Genomic DNA, 18,770 nt, shown 5'->3' with positions numbered 1-18,770 from the left:
CAGGAGCAGTTTCAAATTTAACATACCTTAATCCTAGCTATGGGCTTCCCTGGCGGCTCAGTGGTATAAAGAGTCTGCCTGCCAGTGCAGGAGACGCAGGTTCCATTCCTGGGTCTGGAAGATCCTCTGGAGGGGAGGGCATGGCCCCCCACTCCAGTATTCTTGCCTGGGGACAGAGGAGCCTGGTGGGCTACAGTCCATGGGGTCACGAAGAGTTGGGCATGACTAAACAACAGCAACAATCCTATCTTATTGATGGTACACAGAAAAATTTACCGGGATTGGAATTTTGTACAAAAAATTGTAACTTAAATTACTTTTCTTATAACTAATAAACAAGGCTTTAAATGCCCATAACGATATTCTGTAGTCACTTGTCCCACAAAATGAGTTTGTCTCCAGTTGTTCAATGAATGAGTCTCTAGTCCCCTTTACCCTTCATTCTTTGTCTTCCTTCAGACACGCCAAAAGGCTTTCTGATTTTCCTCCACCTCCCTTTCCTTCTCATCCGTCTACTCATACACTTTTCAGCAGTATTTTTAGCACATTTTCTCATCCAGAGAGGTCAGTGCAGTAATTTAAAATTTCAGGCATTCATTTTATACTTAACATCTGCTGTGTGTGAAGCCCGGTACCCAGGTAGGGAAGTGCCACTGTTCACGAAGCATCTGTCTGGCCTTAGGAAGCCAGTGGGGGCAGTGTGTTGATGGTAAACAGCTCTAGCCTCTCACTGCTAGTCTTTGCATACGGTCTCTTGGCTTATTGAGTATGTGACTTTGGCCAGTCTTTACCTTCTCTCTACGCTGATTCCTTTTCTGTGAAATAGGGATGTTAAGCCTGCCTCCTGGGGTTGCTTGATGTTAAATGAATTAATACATTGAAAAGACTTAGTATGATCCCTGACACATCATAGTCCTTATTGTTTATTATTATATTACTGTCATTCATTGGTAGTGGTACTGTTGATAGTGGTAGGTGGTATTTCTTGCCATCATGATTTTTACAGTTTTATGGAAAGTTGAGAGTTCTATTATATGGAATATGTATTAAGTATAAATTATGTTTGGAGTATAGTTTTTCACCACAAATGGCAAATAAAAAAACTTTTCTCTATGAATGTTATATTTAATAAAATTCAGTTAGATACTATATTAACCTACTGTGATACATAGTCCATCTTTAATTATTTTAGGTGTTTCAGTTTATGATAACAAGTATCTGAAGAGTTGACTCATTGGAAAATACCCTGATGCTGTGAAAGATTGAAGGCAAAGGGAGAAGAGGGCGGCAGAGGATGAGATTGTTAGATAGCATCACATACTCAATGGACATGAATTTGAGCAAGCTCTGGGAGACAGTGAAGGACAGGGAAGCCTGGTATGCTGCAGTCCATGAGTGGCAAAGAGTTGGACATGACTCAGCAACTGAACAACAGCAAAACAACATCAGAAGATGCTTAGTATAAGCATAGACCAAGAAAATCTCGATAGAGAGTTTCCTGATAATACGGCTGTTTCCTGATTCGGTATAAGTTAATGTGCATAAGTTTAAGTGAATGCTGGTGTGGTAGATGGAGAGCACAGGGAAGACTCCAGAGGTTTTGGAGGGAAAGCCAGGTGTTGATTGGCAGAGATGAGGAGGAGAGGCCTAGCAGCTGAAGGGTGGAGTACCTTGGAATTTTTGGAGACAGAAATAAGCAGGTTATATGCAAGGGAGAGAAAGCCAATGCCCTCCAGCTTTCCCCCTCAGCTGTGATAGTGGGACAATAGAGCAGAAAAGGAGGGATGACATTATCTAGTAGGGATTATGTTTGATTCTTCTTGATTCTTGACTCATGGCTATGAGTGGCCTGATCATGTCCAAGGGACATTGCCTTTAAAATTTAGGGAACTGAAATAGAAACTTGCTTCTGGGAAAGAATTCTCCCATTTGAATTGTATATGCTGTGTTTCAGGCCAAGACAATGGGGTGTGCCGTTGGGTGGGTAAGGTAGCCTGCTTCCTGGGGTATTAACTGATTCTCAGTGTTGATAAATGGACCAATTGTGATTTCCTTTCCATGGAGTGTCAGAAAGCTTCTTTTAAGTAGAATTAGCCTTCTCAAGAGTGGGACTAGTAGAAAACGTACCAAAAAAACAGAAGAAACCTTTTTTATTTGATTCAGAATTAATTCTCAGGATTGTCTGCTGGGCAGCAGGTGAGCACCACGAGCCTGCATGCCTGTGGCATGATGTGAGAGGCTAACACACTGTGTACCATGTTTGTGATGCCACATGAGGGCTACTTTAAATTTAGACTGTCTTCCAGCTTCTGGGCTTAAAAGCAACCTGACATTGATGGGAAGTTTTCTAGTTTAATTCTCACAGTTATTGTAAGAAGTTACAGTGTCTTCCTTTTTTTATGCATAAGGAAAATGAGGCAGAGAAGATACATAATGTAGAAAATACATAATTTGTTTTAGACGATATACCTAGAAAGGTTTGGGAGCCAGACTTGGAGTATGTGTTTTCTGATTCCAAACCCTTTTTTCTCTTTCTTAATTTGACACATCCTATATTTCTTCAGTTGTGTCCAACTCTTTGCAACCCTATGGACTGTAGCCTGCCAGGCTCCTCTGTCCATGGGATTCTCCAGGCAACGATACTGGAGTGTGTTGCCGTGCTGTCCTCCAGGACATCTTCTCGTCCCAGGGACTGAACCCGCCTGCGTCTCTTATATCTCTTGAATTGGCAGGCAGGTTCTTTACCACTGGCGCCACCTGGGAAGCCCCTATTTCCTTCTACTTCATCTCAGTTCTGGTCTTTGTCTTTTGTCTTTGAGGGCGGGGTTTAGGGGTGAATGGTGATGGTGTTTTGATCCTCGGCTATAGATAATTGAGTCCATCATGCTTTACCTTCCTTTGTGGAGAGGAAGGCTCCTCTCCTGCTTTATTCACGTTACTTCCTTGCTCTTTTGGTGTGCTCTTGCACTCCTCTTCCCTCGGTCATGCCCTGCTCCTCACCACCATCCAAGCATGCATTCTGACGTGGAGTATGTACGTAGGAGTCCTTGCAGAGTAGTCAGTGGTGTTGTGTATGTGTGTGCACATGTGTGTGTTGTAATGTTCATAACTGGTTCTATCCTGTAAAACTCATTTTTCTTTCTTACAGTGCTCACCCAACACTGTATTTTTAAGTTCCAATTTTAAGATCCAATTTGCTGTCAGTTTTCACTTTGGCATAGTATTTCATAACATTCCCTTACTATTTTACTTTTCCATTCCCTAATGTCAGCCTAGTGCCTTCAGCTCCCATCAGTACAGTGTTGCCTTAAAGATTTCAAAACAGGTGTCTTTATGATGAATGATCAGATAGGGCTTAAACATACTTAATTTCACTAATTAACACCATATTTTAATTTTTTTCTATACTGACTCTACTAGTTTAAACATCTACCAGCTGTGTGTAAAATTTTCCTTTTTCCCAAATCACTGCAAAGACTTAACACTGTTCTCCTTTCTAATTTTACACCATTCTGATAGATAAAAAGGAATAGATTACTTTGATATGTATCCCCTTGATTTCTAGTGAGTATTACTCTCTCTCCTATTCTCCCTGCCTTATTATATTGTCCTTTACCTTTATGGATATTCAGTTCAGTTCAGCTGCTCAGTTGTGTCCGATTCTTTGTGACCCCATGGACTGCAGCACGGCAGGCTTCCCTGTCCATCACCAACTCCCGAAGCTTGCTCAAACATATCCATCAAGTTGGTGATGCCATCTAACCATCTCATCCTCTGTCGTCCCCTTCTTCTCTCGCCTTCAGTCTTTCCCAGCGTCCGGGTCTTTTCCAGTGAGTCAGTTCTTCATATCAGGTGGCCAAATAATTGGAATTTCAGCTTCAGCGTCAGTCCTTTCAATGAATATTCAGGACTGATTTCCTTTAGGATTGACTGGTTTGCAGTTCAAGGAACTCTCAAGAGTCTTTTCCAACACCACAGTTCAAAAGCATCAATTCTTCGGCACCCAGCTTTCCTTATAGTCCAACTCTCACATCCACACATGACTACTGGAAAAGCCATGGCTTTGACTAGATGGACATTTGTTGGCAAAGTAATGTCTCTGCTTTTTAGCGTGCTGTCTAGGTTGGTCATAGCTTTTCTTCTAAGGAGCAAGCATCTTTTAATTTCATGGCTGCAGTCACCATCTGCAGTGATTTTGGAGCCCAAGAAAATAAAGTCTTTCACCATTTCCTTTGTTTCCCTATCTATTTGCCATGAAGTGATGGGACTGGACGACATGACTTTAGTTTTCTGAATGTTGGGTTTTAAGCCAATCTTTTCACTCTCCTCTTTCACTTTCATCAAGAGACTCTTTAGTCCTACTCACTGTCTGCCATAAGGGTGGTGTCATCTGCATATCTGAGATTATTGATATTTCTCCTGGCAATCTTGTGCTTCATCCAGTCTGGCATTTCACATGATATACTCTGTATATGTTAAATATGTATATAATATAATATACTCTGTATATGTTAAATAAGCAGGGTGACAAAATACAGCTTTGACATACTCCTTTCCCAATTTGGAACCAGTCTGTTGTTCTATGTCCAGTTCTAACTGTTGCTTCTTGACCTGCATACAGATTTCTCAGGAGGCAGGTCAGGTGGTCTGGTATTCCCATCTTTTTCAGAATTTCCACAGTTTGTTGTGATCCACATAGTCAAAGGCTTTATTGTGGTTAATGAAGCAGAAGTGGATATTTTTCTGGAACTCTCTTGCTTTTTTGATGATTCAACAGATGTTGGCAATTTGATCTCTGGTTCCTCTACCTTTTCTAAATCCAGCTTGAACATCTGGAAATTCACAGTTCATGTACTGTTGAAGCCTGGCTTGGAGAATTTTGAGCATTGCTTTGCTAGCGTGTGAGATGAGTGCAGTTGTGCAGTAATTTGAATATTCTTTGGCATTGCCTTTCTTTGGGATTGGAATGAAAACTGACCTTTTCCAGTCCTGTGGCCACTGCTGTTTTCCAAATTTGCTGGCATATTGAATGCAGCACTTTCATAGCATCATCTTTTAGGATTTGAAATAGCTCAGTTTGAATCCCATCACCTCTGCTAACTTTGTTCATAGTGATGTTTCTAAGGCCCACTTGACTTCACATTCCAGAATGTCTGGCTCTAGGTGAGTCTTCACACCATCGTGGTTCTGGGTCATGAAAATCTTTTTTTTTTGGTATAGTTCTCCTCTGTATTCTTGCCAGCTCTTCTTATCTTCTTCTGCTTCTGATATTCAGACCCTAAATAACTCTTACTTGGACTGGTGAAATATTCTAACTAGAGTCTCTGTGTCGTTCTCCAGAGCCGCTTGCTCAGTGCTGTCAGATTTATCGTCCTAAACTTGTCACCTGGATCCTCTGCCCCAGATCTCTTAAAGGCTTTGCATCTTCTCTCTATGAAGTCAGCTCCTCTGGTGTGAACTGCTTGCCCCCATCCAGCTCCACCACTGCGATATGGTTGGTCCACAGTGTATTTTTAGTCTTGGCTTCTACACATCCTTATGGCCCTAGACATGTTTCACGTCTCTTCACTGTGCATGACTCCACATGGTGTGCCCTCCTAATTCTGTCAGAAATCCTTACTTTGTTCTTTTGCTTTTATCAAAACTTGGTTTGCACGTAGTTTAAACAGACTGACCACCACAGCCGGTTAATAAACAGCAGCAAGTCTTTTCTTGTTTTTCCATCTTCTGAGGAAATACTCTCAATTGTCTAACAAACTGATGGTTACCAAAGGGGAAATGTGTTGAGGGGATAAATCAAGAGCTTGGGATGAACATATACATACTACTGTTAAATATATATGAGATAACCAACAAGGACCTCCTGTTACAGCACAGGGAATTCTACTCAATATTCTGTGGTGACCTATATGAGAAAAGAGCCTAAAAAAGAGTAGATACATGTATATGTTTATCTGAATCACTTTGCTGTACAACTGAAACTTAACACTGTAAATCAACTGTACTCCAATTAAAAAAAAAACCCTTTGTATCTCTAACTCGTATGCATTACTTAGCTTGTCTTTTGTTTCCTTTAGTGTTTGCCCTTATCTGTGGATTTCTGGTGTGTGAACAGGATTGAACCCTTTCCCACCCGCTCTGTGTACCAAACCCACGGCTTTGCTGTCACACTGTAATTGTGTCAGCTCTGGTTCAGTCCATATTAAGTGTTCACATAATTACAGCTATGGAGACACTACTCAAAGGTCAACTCTTCCTTTCTTGTAGGTTGTATTGTCAGGATTTTTGTTTGCTGAGTTTTTTTGAAAATTCTTATCCCTCCTCTAGTCCTGAGTTGTCTGATTCTCTTCTCTTTGCCTTCGTGTTGCGTCAGGGCCTTCTTCTTGGTGTCTTGGCACTGCCCTGCCTCGCACACAGCTGTGGCCCTGCGGCCCCATACTTGTCAGTCCTTTTCCTCTTTTGAGCCATCTGTCTCCTTATCTCCTGGTTCCTCCTCCTTTGTTTACCTCCTTTGCTTTTCGTCTCCTCCTTCCTGAGAAGAGTCTTGTAGGAGAGGTACGTGTTTGACATCTAGCATATCTTTACTTTTGTATTTGATTGATGGCGTGGTTGGGTCTGCAGCACATAGGGTGGCACGTTATTTTGCTTTGGGATTTTGAAGGTATTCTCCATTCCAGCTTCCATTTGGATGCCATTATGATTCTCCATACTTCTGTTGATGACCTTTCATTTCCCCTCCCCTCTTGCCTTTTCTCTCTCTTTGGAATCTTGTAGAAGGCTCTTCCTGTTGCAGGAGTCCTGAATTTCTCAAGGATATGCAGTTGATCAGTTTTCATCAAATTTTGCAGGTTCTATCATTTGCAGCTGGTTCAGCATTCTGTCCACTTTTAAATCCTTATTTTATGGAAATTCTTTTTTTTTTTTTCAAAATACGCAAATCTCTTGTTATCCAAATTGATTCATTTACTGAGTTCAGATAGCAAGCGACCAGATAGGGATATGTCAGAGGATCCAGTAATACTGTTTCCTCCAAAGCTGGCTCCTTCAAAATTTCTTATCAACTGTTCAGTTCAGGGAGTTTGGGAAGCATGGCAGGGTCGTGCCTGGTTCATGCTGTGCTCATCTCCCCGTTCTGTTTCCTCTTTAACGCCCGTATTCCCAGGTTGAAATCCTGGACTTCAATGCCACTTTTCTTCAATTCCAATTATTATTTTGCTTCTGTTCTGTCTTTGCTTCTACTTTCTGAATGGTCATGTCATCATCATCTTCCCATCCTTTTATTTATATCATTTTGTTCTACTGTCACATTTTTAATTTCCAAAAGCACTTGTTGTTCTTACAGTAATCCTTTGTTCATGATGTCCTCTTTTTGTTTTTGAATGCATTTACAATCGCCATAATCTCTGATGGGAGCAGCAAACAGCTTCCTATAAGCTCTGCGTTAGAATGTGGGCTTCTCAGCAGAGTCACCTGGCTGGACTATGGCTTGTTGAGCCCCTGGTGGCAGGAGGTATCTGTAGGCTTGATTCTAGGACCAGTTAGCTTCTCATAGACGGATCTTCCAGACTCCTGCCTACAGGTATAGGCCAGGCAGCCATGTGAAACGTGAATGGGAAGAAAACTGGGCATCTCAGCACTCTGCTTGCCCCCAACTCTGTTCTCTGTATGATTTCCCCACCCTCACAGAGTCCCAGGACTCCTAAGTAGAGGCCCCATGCTTTGCTCTATCCAGAGACCAAAGCATTCCTCTTCCAGGATTGGAGAGGGCGGTCATGTGTATTCAGTGAAGTATTGGAAGATCTAACTAATTCTCAGAGACATTGTCAACCAGTCTCCCTGTTATAGCTTAACTTTACCCCCATTTCTAGAGTCACATGGAACTGACAGCCTCTGAGATTCTGGAAGGTTTTGTTGGTTAAGTGAGTTGCTTCTCAGTTTTCCTCCCAATTGGCTGAGCTTCATTCAGCTTTCTAGGGTCTGCTAAATCATTTACCTTACCTCCATCTGCTTTTTGCCTTTCCATATATATATATGTATTTGCTATTATTGACTCATCTCACATCCTGTGCCAGAAGAAAAATCTATTACCTCTCATTTTATTTGAATTGGAGAGAGAGTAAAAGTCAGTGTGTATCATCAATCTGTTCTTTCTTAATGCGAAAGTCATATTCTTGTTGGCTCTTTGTGTTTCCCTTTCTGTCAATCATTTATCCATATGTTTTAGCAGATTTTCTATTGAGTTTCTTGTCTTTTTCTTTGTAGAATTTCCTTATATATTGTAGTTTTAGTTCCTTATTGAGTTTCTATCCTTATGTTAACAAACTTGGGCCATGTGATAAAGCTCTGCTCTCAAAATTTTAATTTTCCAAAATGTGAAGTTAGATGTTAACACTACTGGATTCTGAGGGTGTGTATTGTTGTGTGAGACTCACACAGCGGAAGTACCACAGTGATTTAATGCCTTAAAAGTTTCTCTCTTTGTTTTAAATTACAGTCATTGAAAGAACACCTATTATGTAGCATATGATTTGTATAAGTTGTCTTGGTTGGAAATTGTAGAAACCCAGACTGGCAGAGGCTGATTGTCCCAAAGTATCTGTTCTTTCCTCCTTCTGTGATAATAGGATTTTTTTCTGGAGTGTATGGCTTCCCAGAATAAAGATGACTGACATTTTCTAGCTTCTAGAGGTGACATTTTCTAGCTTCTAGAGGTGACTGAGGAAGTTCTAGCCAGTGAGATGTAAGTGGCTGCTAGGAACCCACCCATGAAGTCACCTCATGGCTTCCTCCCTTCTTTCTTTCTGTGCGTGGCATGCTGATGCAATTGCAGGACGTCTAGCTGTCATCTTAAACCCATGAGAGGGGGTCAGATTCTTGGAATGGCTGTCCTGGTGAGCTGCATTTCACGTGGTCCTGTAAGACTTGGGGGAGGAGAACTTCCCGTACCAGCTCTGCATTCTGAATGCTAGAGATACAGGCTGCAGTTGTGTGTGTTTAAGCCACCGTCCTTTTAAATCTGCTTGTTTGCTGACACTTGCAGCTAAACCCAATCTTAACTGATATAGCAATGCATACTTGCTTAATCAAAAACAGGGTTAAGGCTTTTTGGCTTATGGGAATGGGTTCATCCAAGAGGTGAAGCGGTCTTAAGTCCTGCTCCATGAAGCAGTTTAAATTATGTCATTAGTACTCTCCTTCTCTATTCGCTTTTCAGGTTTGTTACTTTTACTTGCTTTATTCTCAGACTGTTCAGATGTGGCAACAGTATGACTTCTGGTTTCCTCTGTCATGAAGACATTTATATTCTCAGAGAAAGAGCAAGCACTTTTTCTGATGATTTAACAGTTGTCCCTATTGCCTGTTCCCTAAACCAGTCAAAGGGGACCAGGGGAAGGATGCTCAGTTAGACCAGGGTCACATGCCCATTCCTGAGCTCCAGGCAGAGGGACATCCATTCCCAGACACAGGGACTACATGGAATTTCTCTGGAATGAAGGAGGGGCTGGTTCTCAGAAGATGCTGGGAAAATAAATATATGTTTGGTTGAATTATATATAATTACCCATCATGTTGCTGTGATTTTAAAATATATATATGTTACTACTTTCTTCCTTTTTCTGTGTTTTTCAGTAGTTCTTTCCAAACAATGTAATGAATGTTAAAATGAATGATGTTATTCATTTTGTTCATGAGGCAAATCACTGACAGTTAAGAGATAAAAATAAAATTAATAGTGCAGGAAGAATGTACAAAGTATTCTTTGCCTGTACAGAATAGTAGATAGTAAGATGATCAGATAAAAATACCTGTGGTTAAAAAAAAAATCACAGTATAATTTTAATAGAGATCATTTCTTAGTGATAATTAAGCATTCCTTATTAGAGTGGTTACAGTGTATCTTAGCAGACTGTCTCAACTATAGTCAAGAAACAACCTAATGGAACTCATTTGCAATTTGTAATCTTTGCCAGTAACTCTTCTTCTTCTCCAATGAGCCTCCTGAAAAGCCCCACCCAATATCACAGTTGACTCAAGTTTCTTATAATCGGGTGGAAAAGCAAATCTCAAGAGTCCCTCAAAATGAAATGAAATATATTGTTTCTTTTGGAAAACAAATGGAAAAATATAATTTTTAAAATACATTTTAAGAATACAGGTGTTGTAGCCTGTGAACAATTACTTCTATAAATGTTCTTTACAGCTTTATTGAAGTATGATACACAAAAACTGCACATATTTAATGTATGTAATTTGATGAGTTTGAACATCTGTGTACACCCATTATATCATCACCATAATCAAGGTAATAAACATATCCATTGCTTCCCAAGAGTTTGTGTCTTCTTGCTTTTTTTTTGTGGTTCAGTTCAGTTGCTCAAGAACACTGAAAATGAGACATATTGTCTTAACAAATTTTTAAGTGGACAACATAATGTTGTTCGTTATATTTACTGTGTTGTAGAGCAGATCTCTAGAACTTGCTCTTCTTGTATTACTGTAACTTTATATCCATTGAACAGTAAGTAACTCCTCTTCCATAAACTTAAAAAATAAAGCCTTGCATAGAGGTGAGTCAGGCATTTTTAAAGATAAACTTTATATATATATATATATTTTTTTTTTTTTTAAACTTTAGATTTATAGAAGAAAATGTGACAAGAGCACAGAACGTTTTCCTATACCCTACACCCTTGTTAGAAAAGCTTTGTTCCTATGGTATGTTGATTGCAGTTTTTTAACCAATACAGACACATTATTATAATAAGTTCATACCTGCTTCCCATCTTTTCCGTTTTTACCCACTGTCCTTTTCCTGTTCCAGGATTTCATCCAGCACCCACACTACATTTTGGGGTCATACCTGTTTGCCCTCTCGTGGCTATGGTACGTTTCCTGTATTTGATGACCTTGACAGTTTGTGGAATACCGGACTAATGTTTTGTAGGGTGAATCTCAACTGGTGTGTGTCCTTCTCATGATTAGTCTGGGCTTAAAGGATTTTGAGAGGAGGGTCACAGAGCTAAAGTGCCATTGTTGTGACGTCAGATCAACAGAATATTCGGTCAGAATGATTTATCACTGTTGATGCTGACCTGGGTTACCTGGCTGAGATAGGGTTGGTCAGGTTTCTCCACTGTAGTGTTATCCTCTTTCTTTCTTTCCTCACTGTTACTACCCTTTGGAAGGAAGTCACTGGGTGTCTCATATTTGAAGAGTGCGGTGTAATGGTTTCTCCTTGAGGGCGAAGTGTATACAAAAATTATTTGGACTTCTTCAGCTCATGAGGTTTGTCCATTGTACCTTATTATCTGTCTGTCTCTTTTTATCTAAACCTTTGTATTAGTATAGACTTTGCTGTTTGTTGTTTAGTCAGTAAGTCAAGTCTCTTTGTGGCCCCATGGACTGTAGCCCTCTGGGCTCCTCTCTGTTCATGGGATTTTCCAGGCAAGAACACTGGAGTAGGTTGCTATTTCCTAGGCTTATGGCTGTTTATTTTATGCTTTCAGTTATAATCTAATACTACTTAATTTTGTTACTCAAATTATACTAGGTTGGCACTGGGAACTCTTTTCTTTGGTCCTTGTATCCTTTGACAAACTCCCTTGTGTTTTTGTGTGTTTTTTGTTTTTCTCTTGTCGTTCTTTCCCTTTCCCTTTGTCTTCCCCTTCCCCTCCTCTCCCTTCCTCTTCTCTACTTTCTGGCTCTATAAGATGCTTCATGCTCATCTTGTGTATCTCCTGCCTCAGTCCTACAATCAGCCGTTTCTTTATAAGACATGGTTTCTTTTATTAGAGAATGGTATTAGAAACCAAGAAAAGGGTACATGGTGTGCTTATTGCAGCTGGGGTGTTCTTATTATCTCATTTATAGGTGTAGAATTGGAGATCCCAAAGAAAAATGTTGGTAATGGAAGAGGGTAGAAATAGTTGTGGTCAGATTGTGGACTAAGAGGCCTGTCTGGGTAGTGTCTCTTCCATTCCTCTGCATTTTGGGAATGTTTTTCTCTCTGAGAATTTTTTGTGAGGTGGTTTATTTTCCTGGCCTTTCTCATGAGTCATTTATCTAAGGGCAAAGTATAAGAGAATTTTTATTAATGTTCTGACTGGCGGAGTTATTCATTGATTGATCACATCATTTTTTCTTTTTTTTTTTTGCAGTTTGCCAAAAAGGCATACAATGAAATATGATCTGCTAAAGATTGTTGTATATTGTTTCTGACAATAAGAATAGATGCAAAATTCCTTACAAGATTATTGGTAAGCATGAAGCCCTTTAGGACTATTTAATAGATATAATGCTCCTCACTCTCTTCTCTCAACTTAAACAGCAGTTGCTCTGAGGACTTGCCTAATGTATTATAACTAGATCTACAGCCCGATTTTCACATTTTTTGTTTTTGTTTTTGATTTTCACATTTTAGTCTTTATTGAAAACATAAATATTATCTTGAGTAGAGAAAATCTTGAGAAACCTTCCTCAAGAAACTCTTCCTTAGAGAAAATTTTAAACCCTGTCTAATGGTATAGCACATACTGTTTTTGTCCCTTTGGATTAATTACTCAGTGCTCTTAGAATGGGCTTCCCTGGTGGCTCAGTGGTGAAGAACTGAGCCTGCCAGTACTAGAAAGGTGGGTTTGATCCCTGGATCGGTAAGATCCCCTGGAGGAGGAAATCGCAATCCATTCCGGATTTCTTGCCTGGAAATCCCATCGACAGCGAGGAGCCTGGTAGGCTACAGTCCATGGAGTTGCAAAAGAGTCAGACACAGCTTAGTGACTGAACAACAACCAAGTTCTTTAGAAATGGGAGATCGGTAGCTTTTACTGGTTTTCCTGGTCAGGGATCAAGATACTTCTATAATCTGGATTTACTGTATTTCAGGAAAACATCAAAAAACACTGCAGCCATTATGGAAACAGAGAGTGTACACACACTCACGCACACACAGAGGTTAATTTCCAATGAGGTCTGCTATGTGTCAGGAAATTGAAGTGAGTTGTTTCATTTTCACTGCTACTGTATTAACGTGGACAGAATGGCTCTCCATTAGGCTACCATGAATTATGTTATCCTTGTCCTCCTTCTCCACACCTATATTTAGCCATCTCTAAGTAGATTCTATTCTTTTGAAGCATTTGAGCACATTATTTTTTGATGGTTGAAATGGTTTAATTTGTCAAGGGATGAGGGTCTTAATTTTATTTTTTTTCTGGCTGTTAGCAGACTAATTAGGAAAGCTTGAGCAGTGCTAGTCCTGTACTTCATCCAAACTTTCAAGTTTACAGACTTAATGAAAAAATAATATTTCACAAAGGGAATCTTCAGTTTAACCTTGTGGAGAGTGTTTTAGTCAATCAGTCAATTAGTCAGACATTGCTTATCATGCATGGGGTCTTAATACCTTTCTTCTAATTTTTTTTTTTTAAACTGATGAGCCTTTGCTGTTTTCTTGAATCTCTGATTCCTATTTTACTCTTATTTCTCCATACTTTGCTGTGTCTCCTGGGATATGTGGTAAAGTTCCTGCCCATAGAGATCATTGTGCTATCTCAGTTTTAATTTGTGCCTCAGTTAATGCTTTTCTCATGTTCATTTAAATGCTTTATGAGTTTCTGTTCTCTGAAGCATAGATCTTATCTGTTTGAATGACACATTGCAAATATTTAATGTTTCATATTTATGAGGGCTTTCTGAATTACTTTATTACCCTTTTGGACATACTTATCAGGTCTTACTTAAATGATGTTAAGACTCAGCAATCCATTAAGCCTTTTTCAATCAATTCAAACTGAGGCTGTAACGAGGATTCCTGTAGTCCTAACTCCCACATGTTCACCCATAGCTGAGTCAAAAGAGAGATTCTTTTCTGGGTTAGCTTCTAGGAATCTTTAGGACCTTTGACCTCTTGATATCATTGTTACAGTAAAAGCATGGACTATTGGCTGGTCAGGAGAGATGCTCCCAGGTCAGATTGATTTTCAGGATTGGGTCCTCACACTGTAAATTGCATTTGAGATCTTATCTATTAAGAATTAGCCAGTAGATAACCTCATTCTAAATATTTAAGTAAGTTATTAATAAATCAAATACATTAACAGAAAATAATAGTAGCAAACACTTACATAGCCCTTTTAAGCATATACCTATTTTCTGTGAAGCAAGTACTGTGTCATAATATTTGTTTTGCAGGTGATGAAATTATGGTGCTGGTAATTTATATACTCTGATTGTATTCACACAATAGCAAGGCAAGATTGGACCATTCTGACTTGAGAGACTGCTGTAAAAACTATACTGTCCTGCCCTGAGATCTGTCCCTTCCTTTGGAGAGAGTGAGGAAGGGTGTTGGGGGAGAGAGGGAGGGAGAGAGGGAAGGAAAGTGTGTGTGTAAGTCAGAGATCTGGGGGAACTTTATTGCCATATATTTTTTACTCTTTGACCATGCCCTGTGGCATGTGGGATCTTCGTTCCCCAACCAGGGTTTGAACCTGCGGCCCCTACATTGGACACATGAAGTCTTAACCACTGGACCAACAGGAAAGGTCCTTATTGCCGTATCTTTGATGTTGGATTTCTTTTTCATGAAGTTGAGCTGCGGGTGTTGGTGATTTTGAAGGGTTTTAGGAAATCACAGTTGTGCTGTCACTTGAAGTACTACAGTTCCTGTCTCCCCACTCATCCAAATGTTAGCCCCATTTACCCACTGCTTGCATTTGAGAATAAGTCAGCACTTTAACGTGAATACTCAAGGTCAGTTCCGTTTGATAAATATTTATCAGTCATCTCCTGTGCACAGCATTCACAAGGATACATTCTTGACCTGGGTGGGACAAAGCCTTATCCTTAAGTAAAATACATCCATATTAAATACTCAGGTGAGTAACTACACTGCAAGGCATATGAATGGTAGAAGATATTGTGGGAGTTCAGAAGTGGTAGAGAATTAGGACATAATTTGTTTGAGGAAGTGGCTTTCAAGAGAAGTTATGAACATGGGATTTCTATTAGAGATATTTGAGATAGAAGGAACCATAGGTGCTTGGGAGGAAAGGTGTGCGTAAGTGGTTGAGTATGGTTGTTGGTTCAGATCTGTACCTGGTGGGGAATAATTTTTGAGATGTGGTTTGGGGTTGTAGTGTGAATTTTATTCATTGCCAGCACTGTGGAAATTGTTGTGACAGTGAGAATGGAAAAGAAAGGAATCAATTTAAGATCCCTTTTCTCAGGATGCATAGGGCTTGATGACTAATAGAATGGGAAAGATATGGGTGGAGGAGGAGGGTTAAGGTTGATGTCAAGCTTCTAAGGTCAAAGAGACTTGGGAGGATGAATGGAGATCAGAAGAGATGGTTCTCTCAGACGGTATAGAGTCTGCCTGCAATGCTGGAGATCCTTGGGTTCGATCCCTGGGTTGGGAAGATCCCCTGGAGAAGGGAATGGCAACCCACTCCAATATTCTTGCCTGGAGAATTCCATGGATAGAGGAGTCTGGCCAGGCTACAGTCTATGGAGTCGCGAAGAGTCAGATGCTGACTGGGTGACGAACACTTGAAATTTTCACTTTCAGTAGCCTGCTTTGCTGAGCAAGGATTATTTCTATATTCACTAGAAACATTTTTTGACCACCTCAGCTGTGGAAAACCTGAATCAAACAACTGACTGTTTAAAGGGTGTGTGTTTAAGGAGTGGGGACAGCTCCATAACGGAATTGTGGAGAAAATACCTCTTCATAACAACAGCTTTGTTATGTAGCACATTCAGTGTGTCTGGATGAGGTATTCTAAGAGCCTCTTGTTCAGTCTTAAGTGGTTTGAAAATAAAGGAGAGAAGTTGTAGGCATACTTATGTTGGCACTGAGTTTGTAGGACTGGACTCCACTTCATTTCTGAAACTGTTTTTGGCTTGATGGTGGCTCCTGAGGTCTCTGCCATCCAGTGTCCCAGTCCGGGACTGCAGATGTTCAGTGCAGACACTTGGAGCATCAGATCTCAGGATCGGTGGGTGGTCTGAGTGTGCAGTCCTGTATTTTATGCACAGGTGGCATCGAGCATACCTTTCTTCCTTGGCAATGCTCTCCATGATGGCACAAATCCTGTCTGCTTTAGATGACTATTGAATTTTAGCACTTGGCAGCATGCCTGATACATGGTAGACTCATAAAAACAGAAGTGAAGTGGTGATGAGTTGTTCCCATATCCTGTGGCAGATTAAGTTTGCAAATATGATATTCTGATGGCTGTTTGTTAGGGAACGTGTGAACTAAGGAACCTGTAGGTCTGATTTGCCCTTTATCGATTTCAGTATGTGATACCTGTAGTTGGATTATTTCAACCTGAATATCTGTTTAACACTATACTTGATTTTTGACATTCATGGGTTCCCCCCACCCCACAATTGTAATTAGGTTTTTATTGGTCCTATATACTTATGAATATATTTTTGGTCAGCTTACAAGTTTCCAAAAGACAAAGATGACCCTTCCTGGATTCTTATTGGGCTTGCATTGAATTTATACAACATAGTTTTGGAGAGAAAGTACATTTAAAAAAAATACTTTCAGTGTCATAACTTGGTCTCTTCAGTCATTTGTTTAGGTCTGTTTAGTGTTTTTTGATAATTTTTTAGATAAAATATATTTTACTCAACAGGGAAAGGGTAAAAATTCTGTAACACAGTAAGTCTTATTAATTTTGCCTGCATATCTTCTTTTTCTAATTTTATTGAGATATAATTATACAGTGCTGTATAAGTCTGTGTAGAGCATAATGGTTTGACTTTGCATACATTATGAAATGATTGTTATAAGTTTAGTTACTATCCATCATCACACGGATACAATAAGAAATAGCCCCCCACACCCAAAAAAAAAAGTTTTTTTTTTTTTCCCTTGTAATGATAGCTCTTAGGATTTGCTCTACTGAGTTTTTGAACAAGCCATCCTGTGTACTTTATAAATTGACTATAAGGTACTGTTTTGTGTTGATTTATGGACGATACGTCACATGCAAAAGGTTTCAGTTCAGTCGCTCAGTTGTGTCCAACTCTTTGTGACCCCATGAAGCACAGCACGCCAGGCCTCCCTGTCCATCACCATCTCCCGGAGTTCACTCAAACTCACGTCCATCGAGTTGGTGATGCCATCCAGCCCTTCTCTTCCTGCCCCCAATTCCTCCCAGCATCAGAATTTTTTCCAATGAGTGAACTCTTCGCATGAGGTGGTCGAAGTACTGGAGTTTCAGCTTCAGCGTCATTCCTTCCAAAGAGCACGCAGGGCTGATGATCTCTAGAATGGACTGGTTGGATCTCCTTGCAGTCCAAGGGACTCTCAAGAGTCTTCTCCAACACCACAGTTCAAAAGCATCAGTTCTTCGGCACTCAGCCTCCTTCACAGTCCAACTCTCGCATCCATACGTGACTACTGGAAAAAACCATAGCCTTGACTAGACGGACCTTTGTTGGCAAAGTAACATCTCTGCTTTTCAATATGCTGTCTAGGTTGGTCATAACTTTGCTTCCAAGGAGTAAGCGTCTTTTAATTTCATGGCTGCAGTCACCATCTGCAGTGATTTTGGAGCCCCCAAAAATAAAGTCTGACACTGTTTCCACTGTTTCCGCATCTATTTCCCGTGAAGTGATGGGACCAGATGCCATGATCTTCGTTTTCTGAATGTTGAGCTTGAAGCCAACTTTTTCAATGTCCTCTTTCACTTTCATCAAGAAAGGTTTGGGACAATACGCATGGTAGTGTGTGCAAGTCAAGTTCTGTGTGGTCAGCATGGCCATCTTTGCTTCCACTCTTAGTCTAGTGATCTTTCAAGCTGAGGCTAGTGATATTTGTAACATTTCCATTTTTCTCTTAATTGCATTAAGTTTTTGAAAGTTAATATTACTAAATATTACTAAAGCTAATATTTCTAAATAATAGTCCTTTGTTTTGTTTTGTCCTTTTTCCAAAAGGAATATTTTTTTTTGTAGTAAATCTTTAATAAGATGAAAGCACAGGAATGGCATTATTTCTTTATTTTTAAATGTCTTACAAAATTATGTTTTCTTGTGTAACATGTTCCAGGTATGATATTAGAAGTATGAGGGAACCCAAAGATTTTACCAGGCCAACTTGTCAGAGGGACTCATAAATTAAAATTATGACATTGACATATTGTTAATTGATAATCAGATTCAGGGAGACAGTACTTCTTAAAGAGCTTATTTCTTTAAAGCGAAATTGTTTGCTTTCACGAAACTTTTCCAGGAAGGCATGTAACATGAAAAGTGAATTCATAGCTATTTTGAAAATAGTAATCTGCATTTTAATAATATGAAGCATTTTTTTCCTGGGAGGTTATCACCCCTCAGTTTTACACTATGCTGTAAATCTTATTTGAATAATTTTAACATTTCCAAAACATAGTTCAGAAAGCCATTTAAAAGAAACAGAGTGTTTGAAGTTAGACACAACCTTCTTTCTTAGTTAAGCAGTCAGCTTATTTTACCTGAATATTTATTTGCTCTTAAGTCAGAAATACCTTGAGCAAAAACTATTCTCTGGGTTAAGATTTTTAATGATGTGAACCTTAGGTTAATAGGGCTCTTTTATTCTGGTCATCTGTTTTGTGAATGGAGTGGTGATTGGCAAGTGCATTTACTTTCATATAAAGCTTGAATGATGTGGACCGACTGGAGACCCTTACATGACCTCTCCATGTGGAGTTGCGTTGTACCTTCTCTTCCCTTCTTACATTGCTTTCCTGGGAGATGACCAGCTGTGA

General features: G+C 39.7%; 1 protein-coding gene across 47 annotated transcripts in view; it reads left to right on the top strand.

Moving 5' to 3' along the window:
* KLF12 (KLF transcription factor 12) overlaps positions 1–18,770 on the top strand; it is a 527,876-nt gene that overhangs the window by 82,997 nt on the left and 426,109 nt on the right. For 7 of the 47 annotated variants that reach the window (XM_086328561.1, XM_086328565.1, XM_086328566.1 and 4 more), the window contains exons 2-3: positions 10,823–10,884; positions 12,159–12,257. The exons of 38 other annotated variants lie outside the window; for them this stretch is intronic. The gene's annotated coding sequence lies outside the window, so the exon portion shown is untranslated. The remainder of the gene's footprint in view (positions 1–10,822; positions 10,885–12,158; positions 12,258–18,770) is intronic. 2 more of the 47 variants (XM_086328547.1, XM_086328554.1) reach the window with 1 other exon arrangement.

Source organism: Bos grunniens, chromosome 12 (assembly GCF_055505025.1).
Source record: "Bos grunniens cultivar Pamir isolate PY7600 chromosome 12, Bosgru_T2T1.0, whole genome shotgun sequence".
Lineage (NCBI taxonomy): Eukaryota > Metazoa > Chordata > Mammalia > Artiodactyla > Bovidae > Bos > Bos grunniens.
This window is presented reverse-complemented; position numbering and strand designations above follow the sequence as displayed.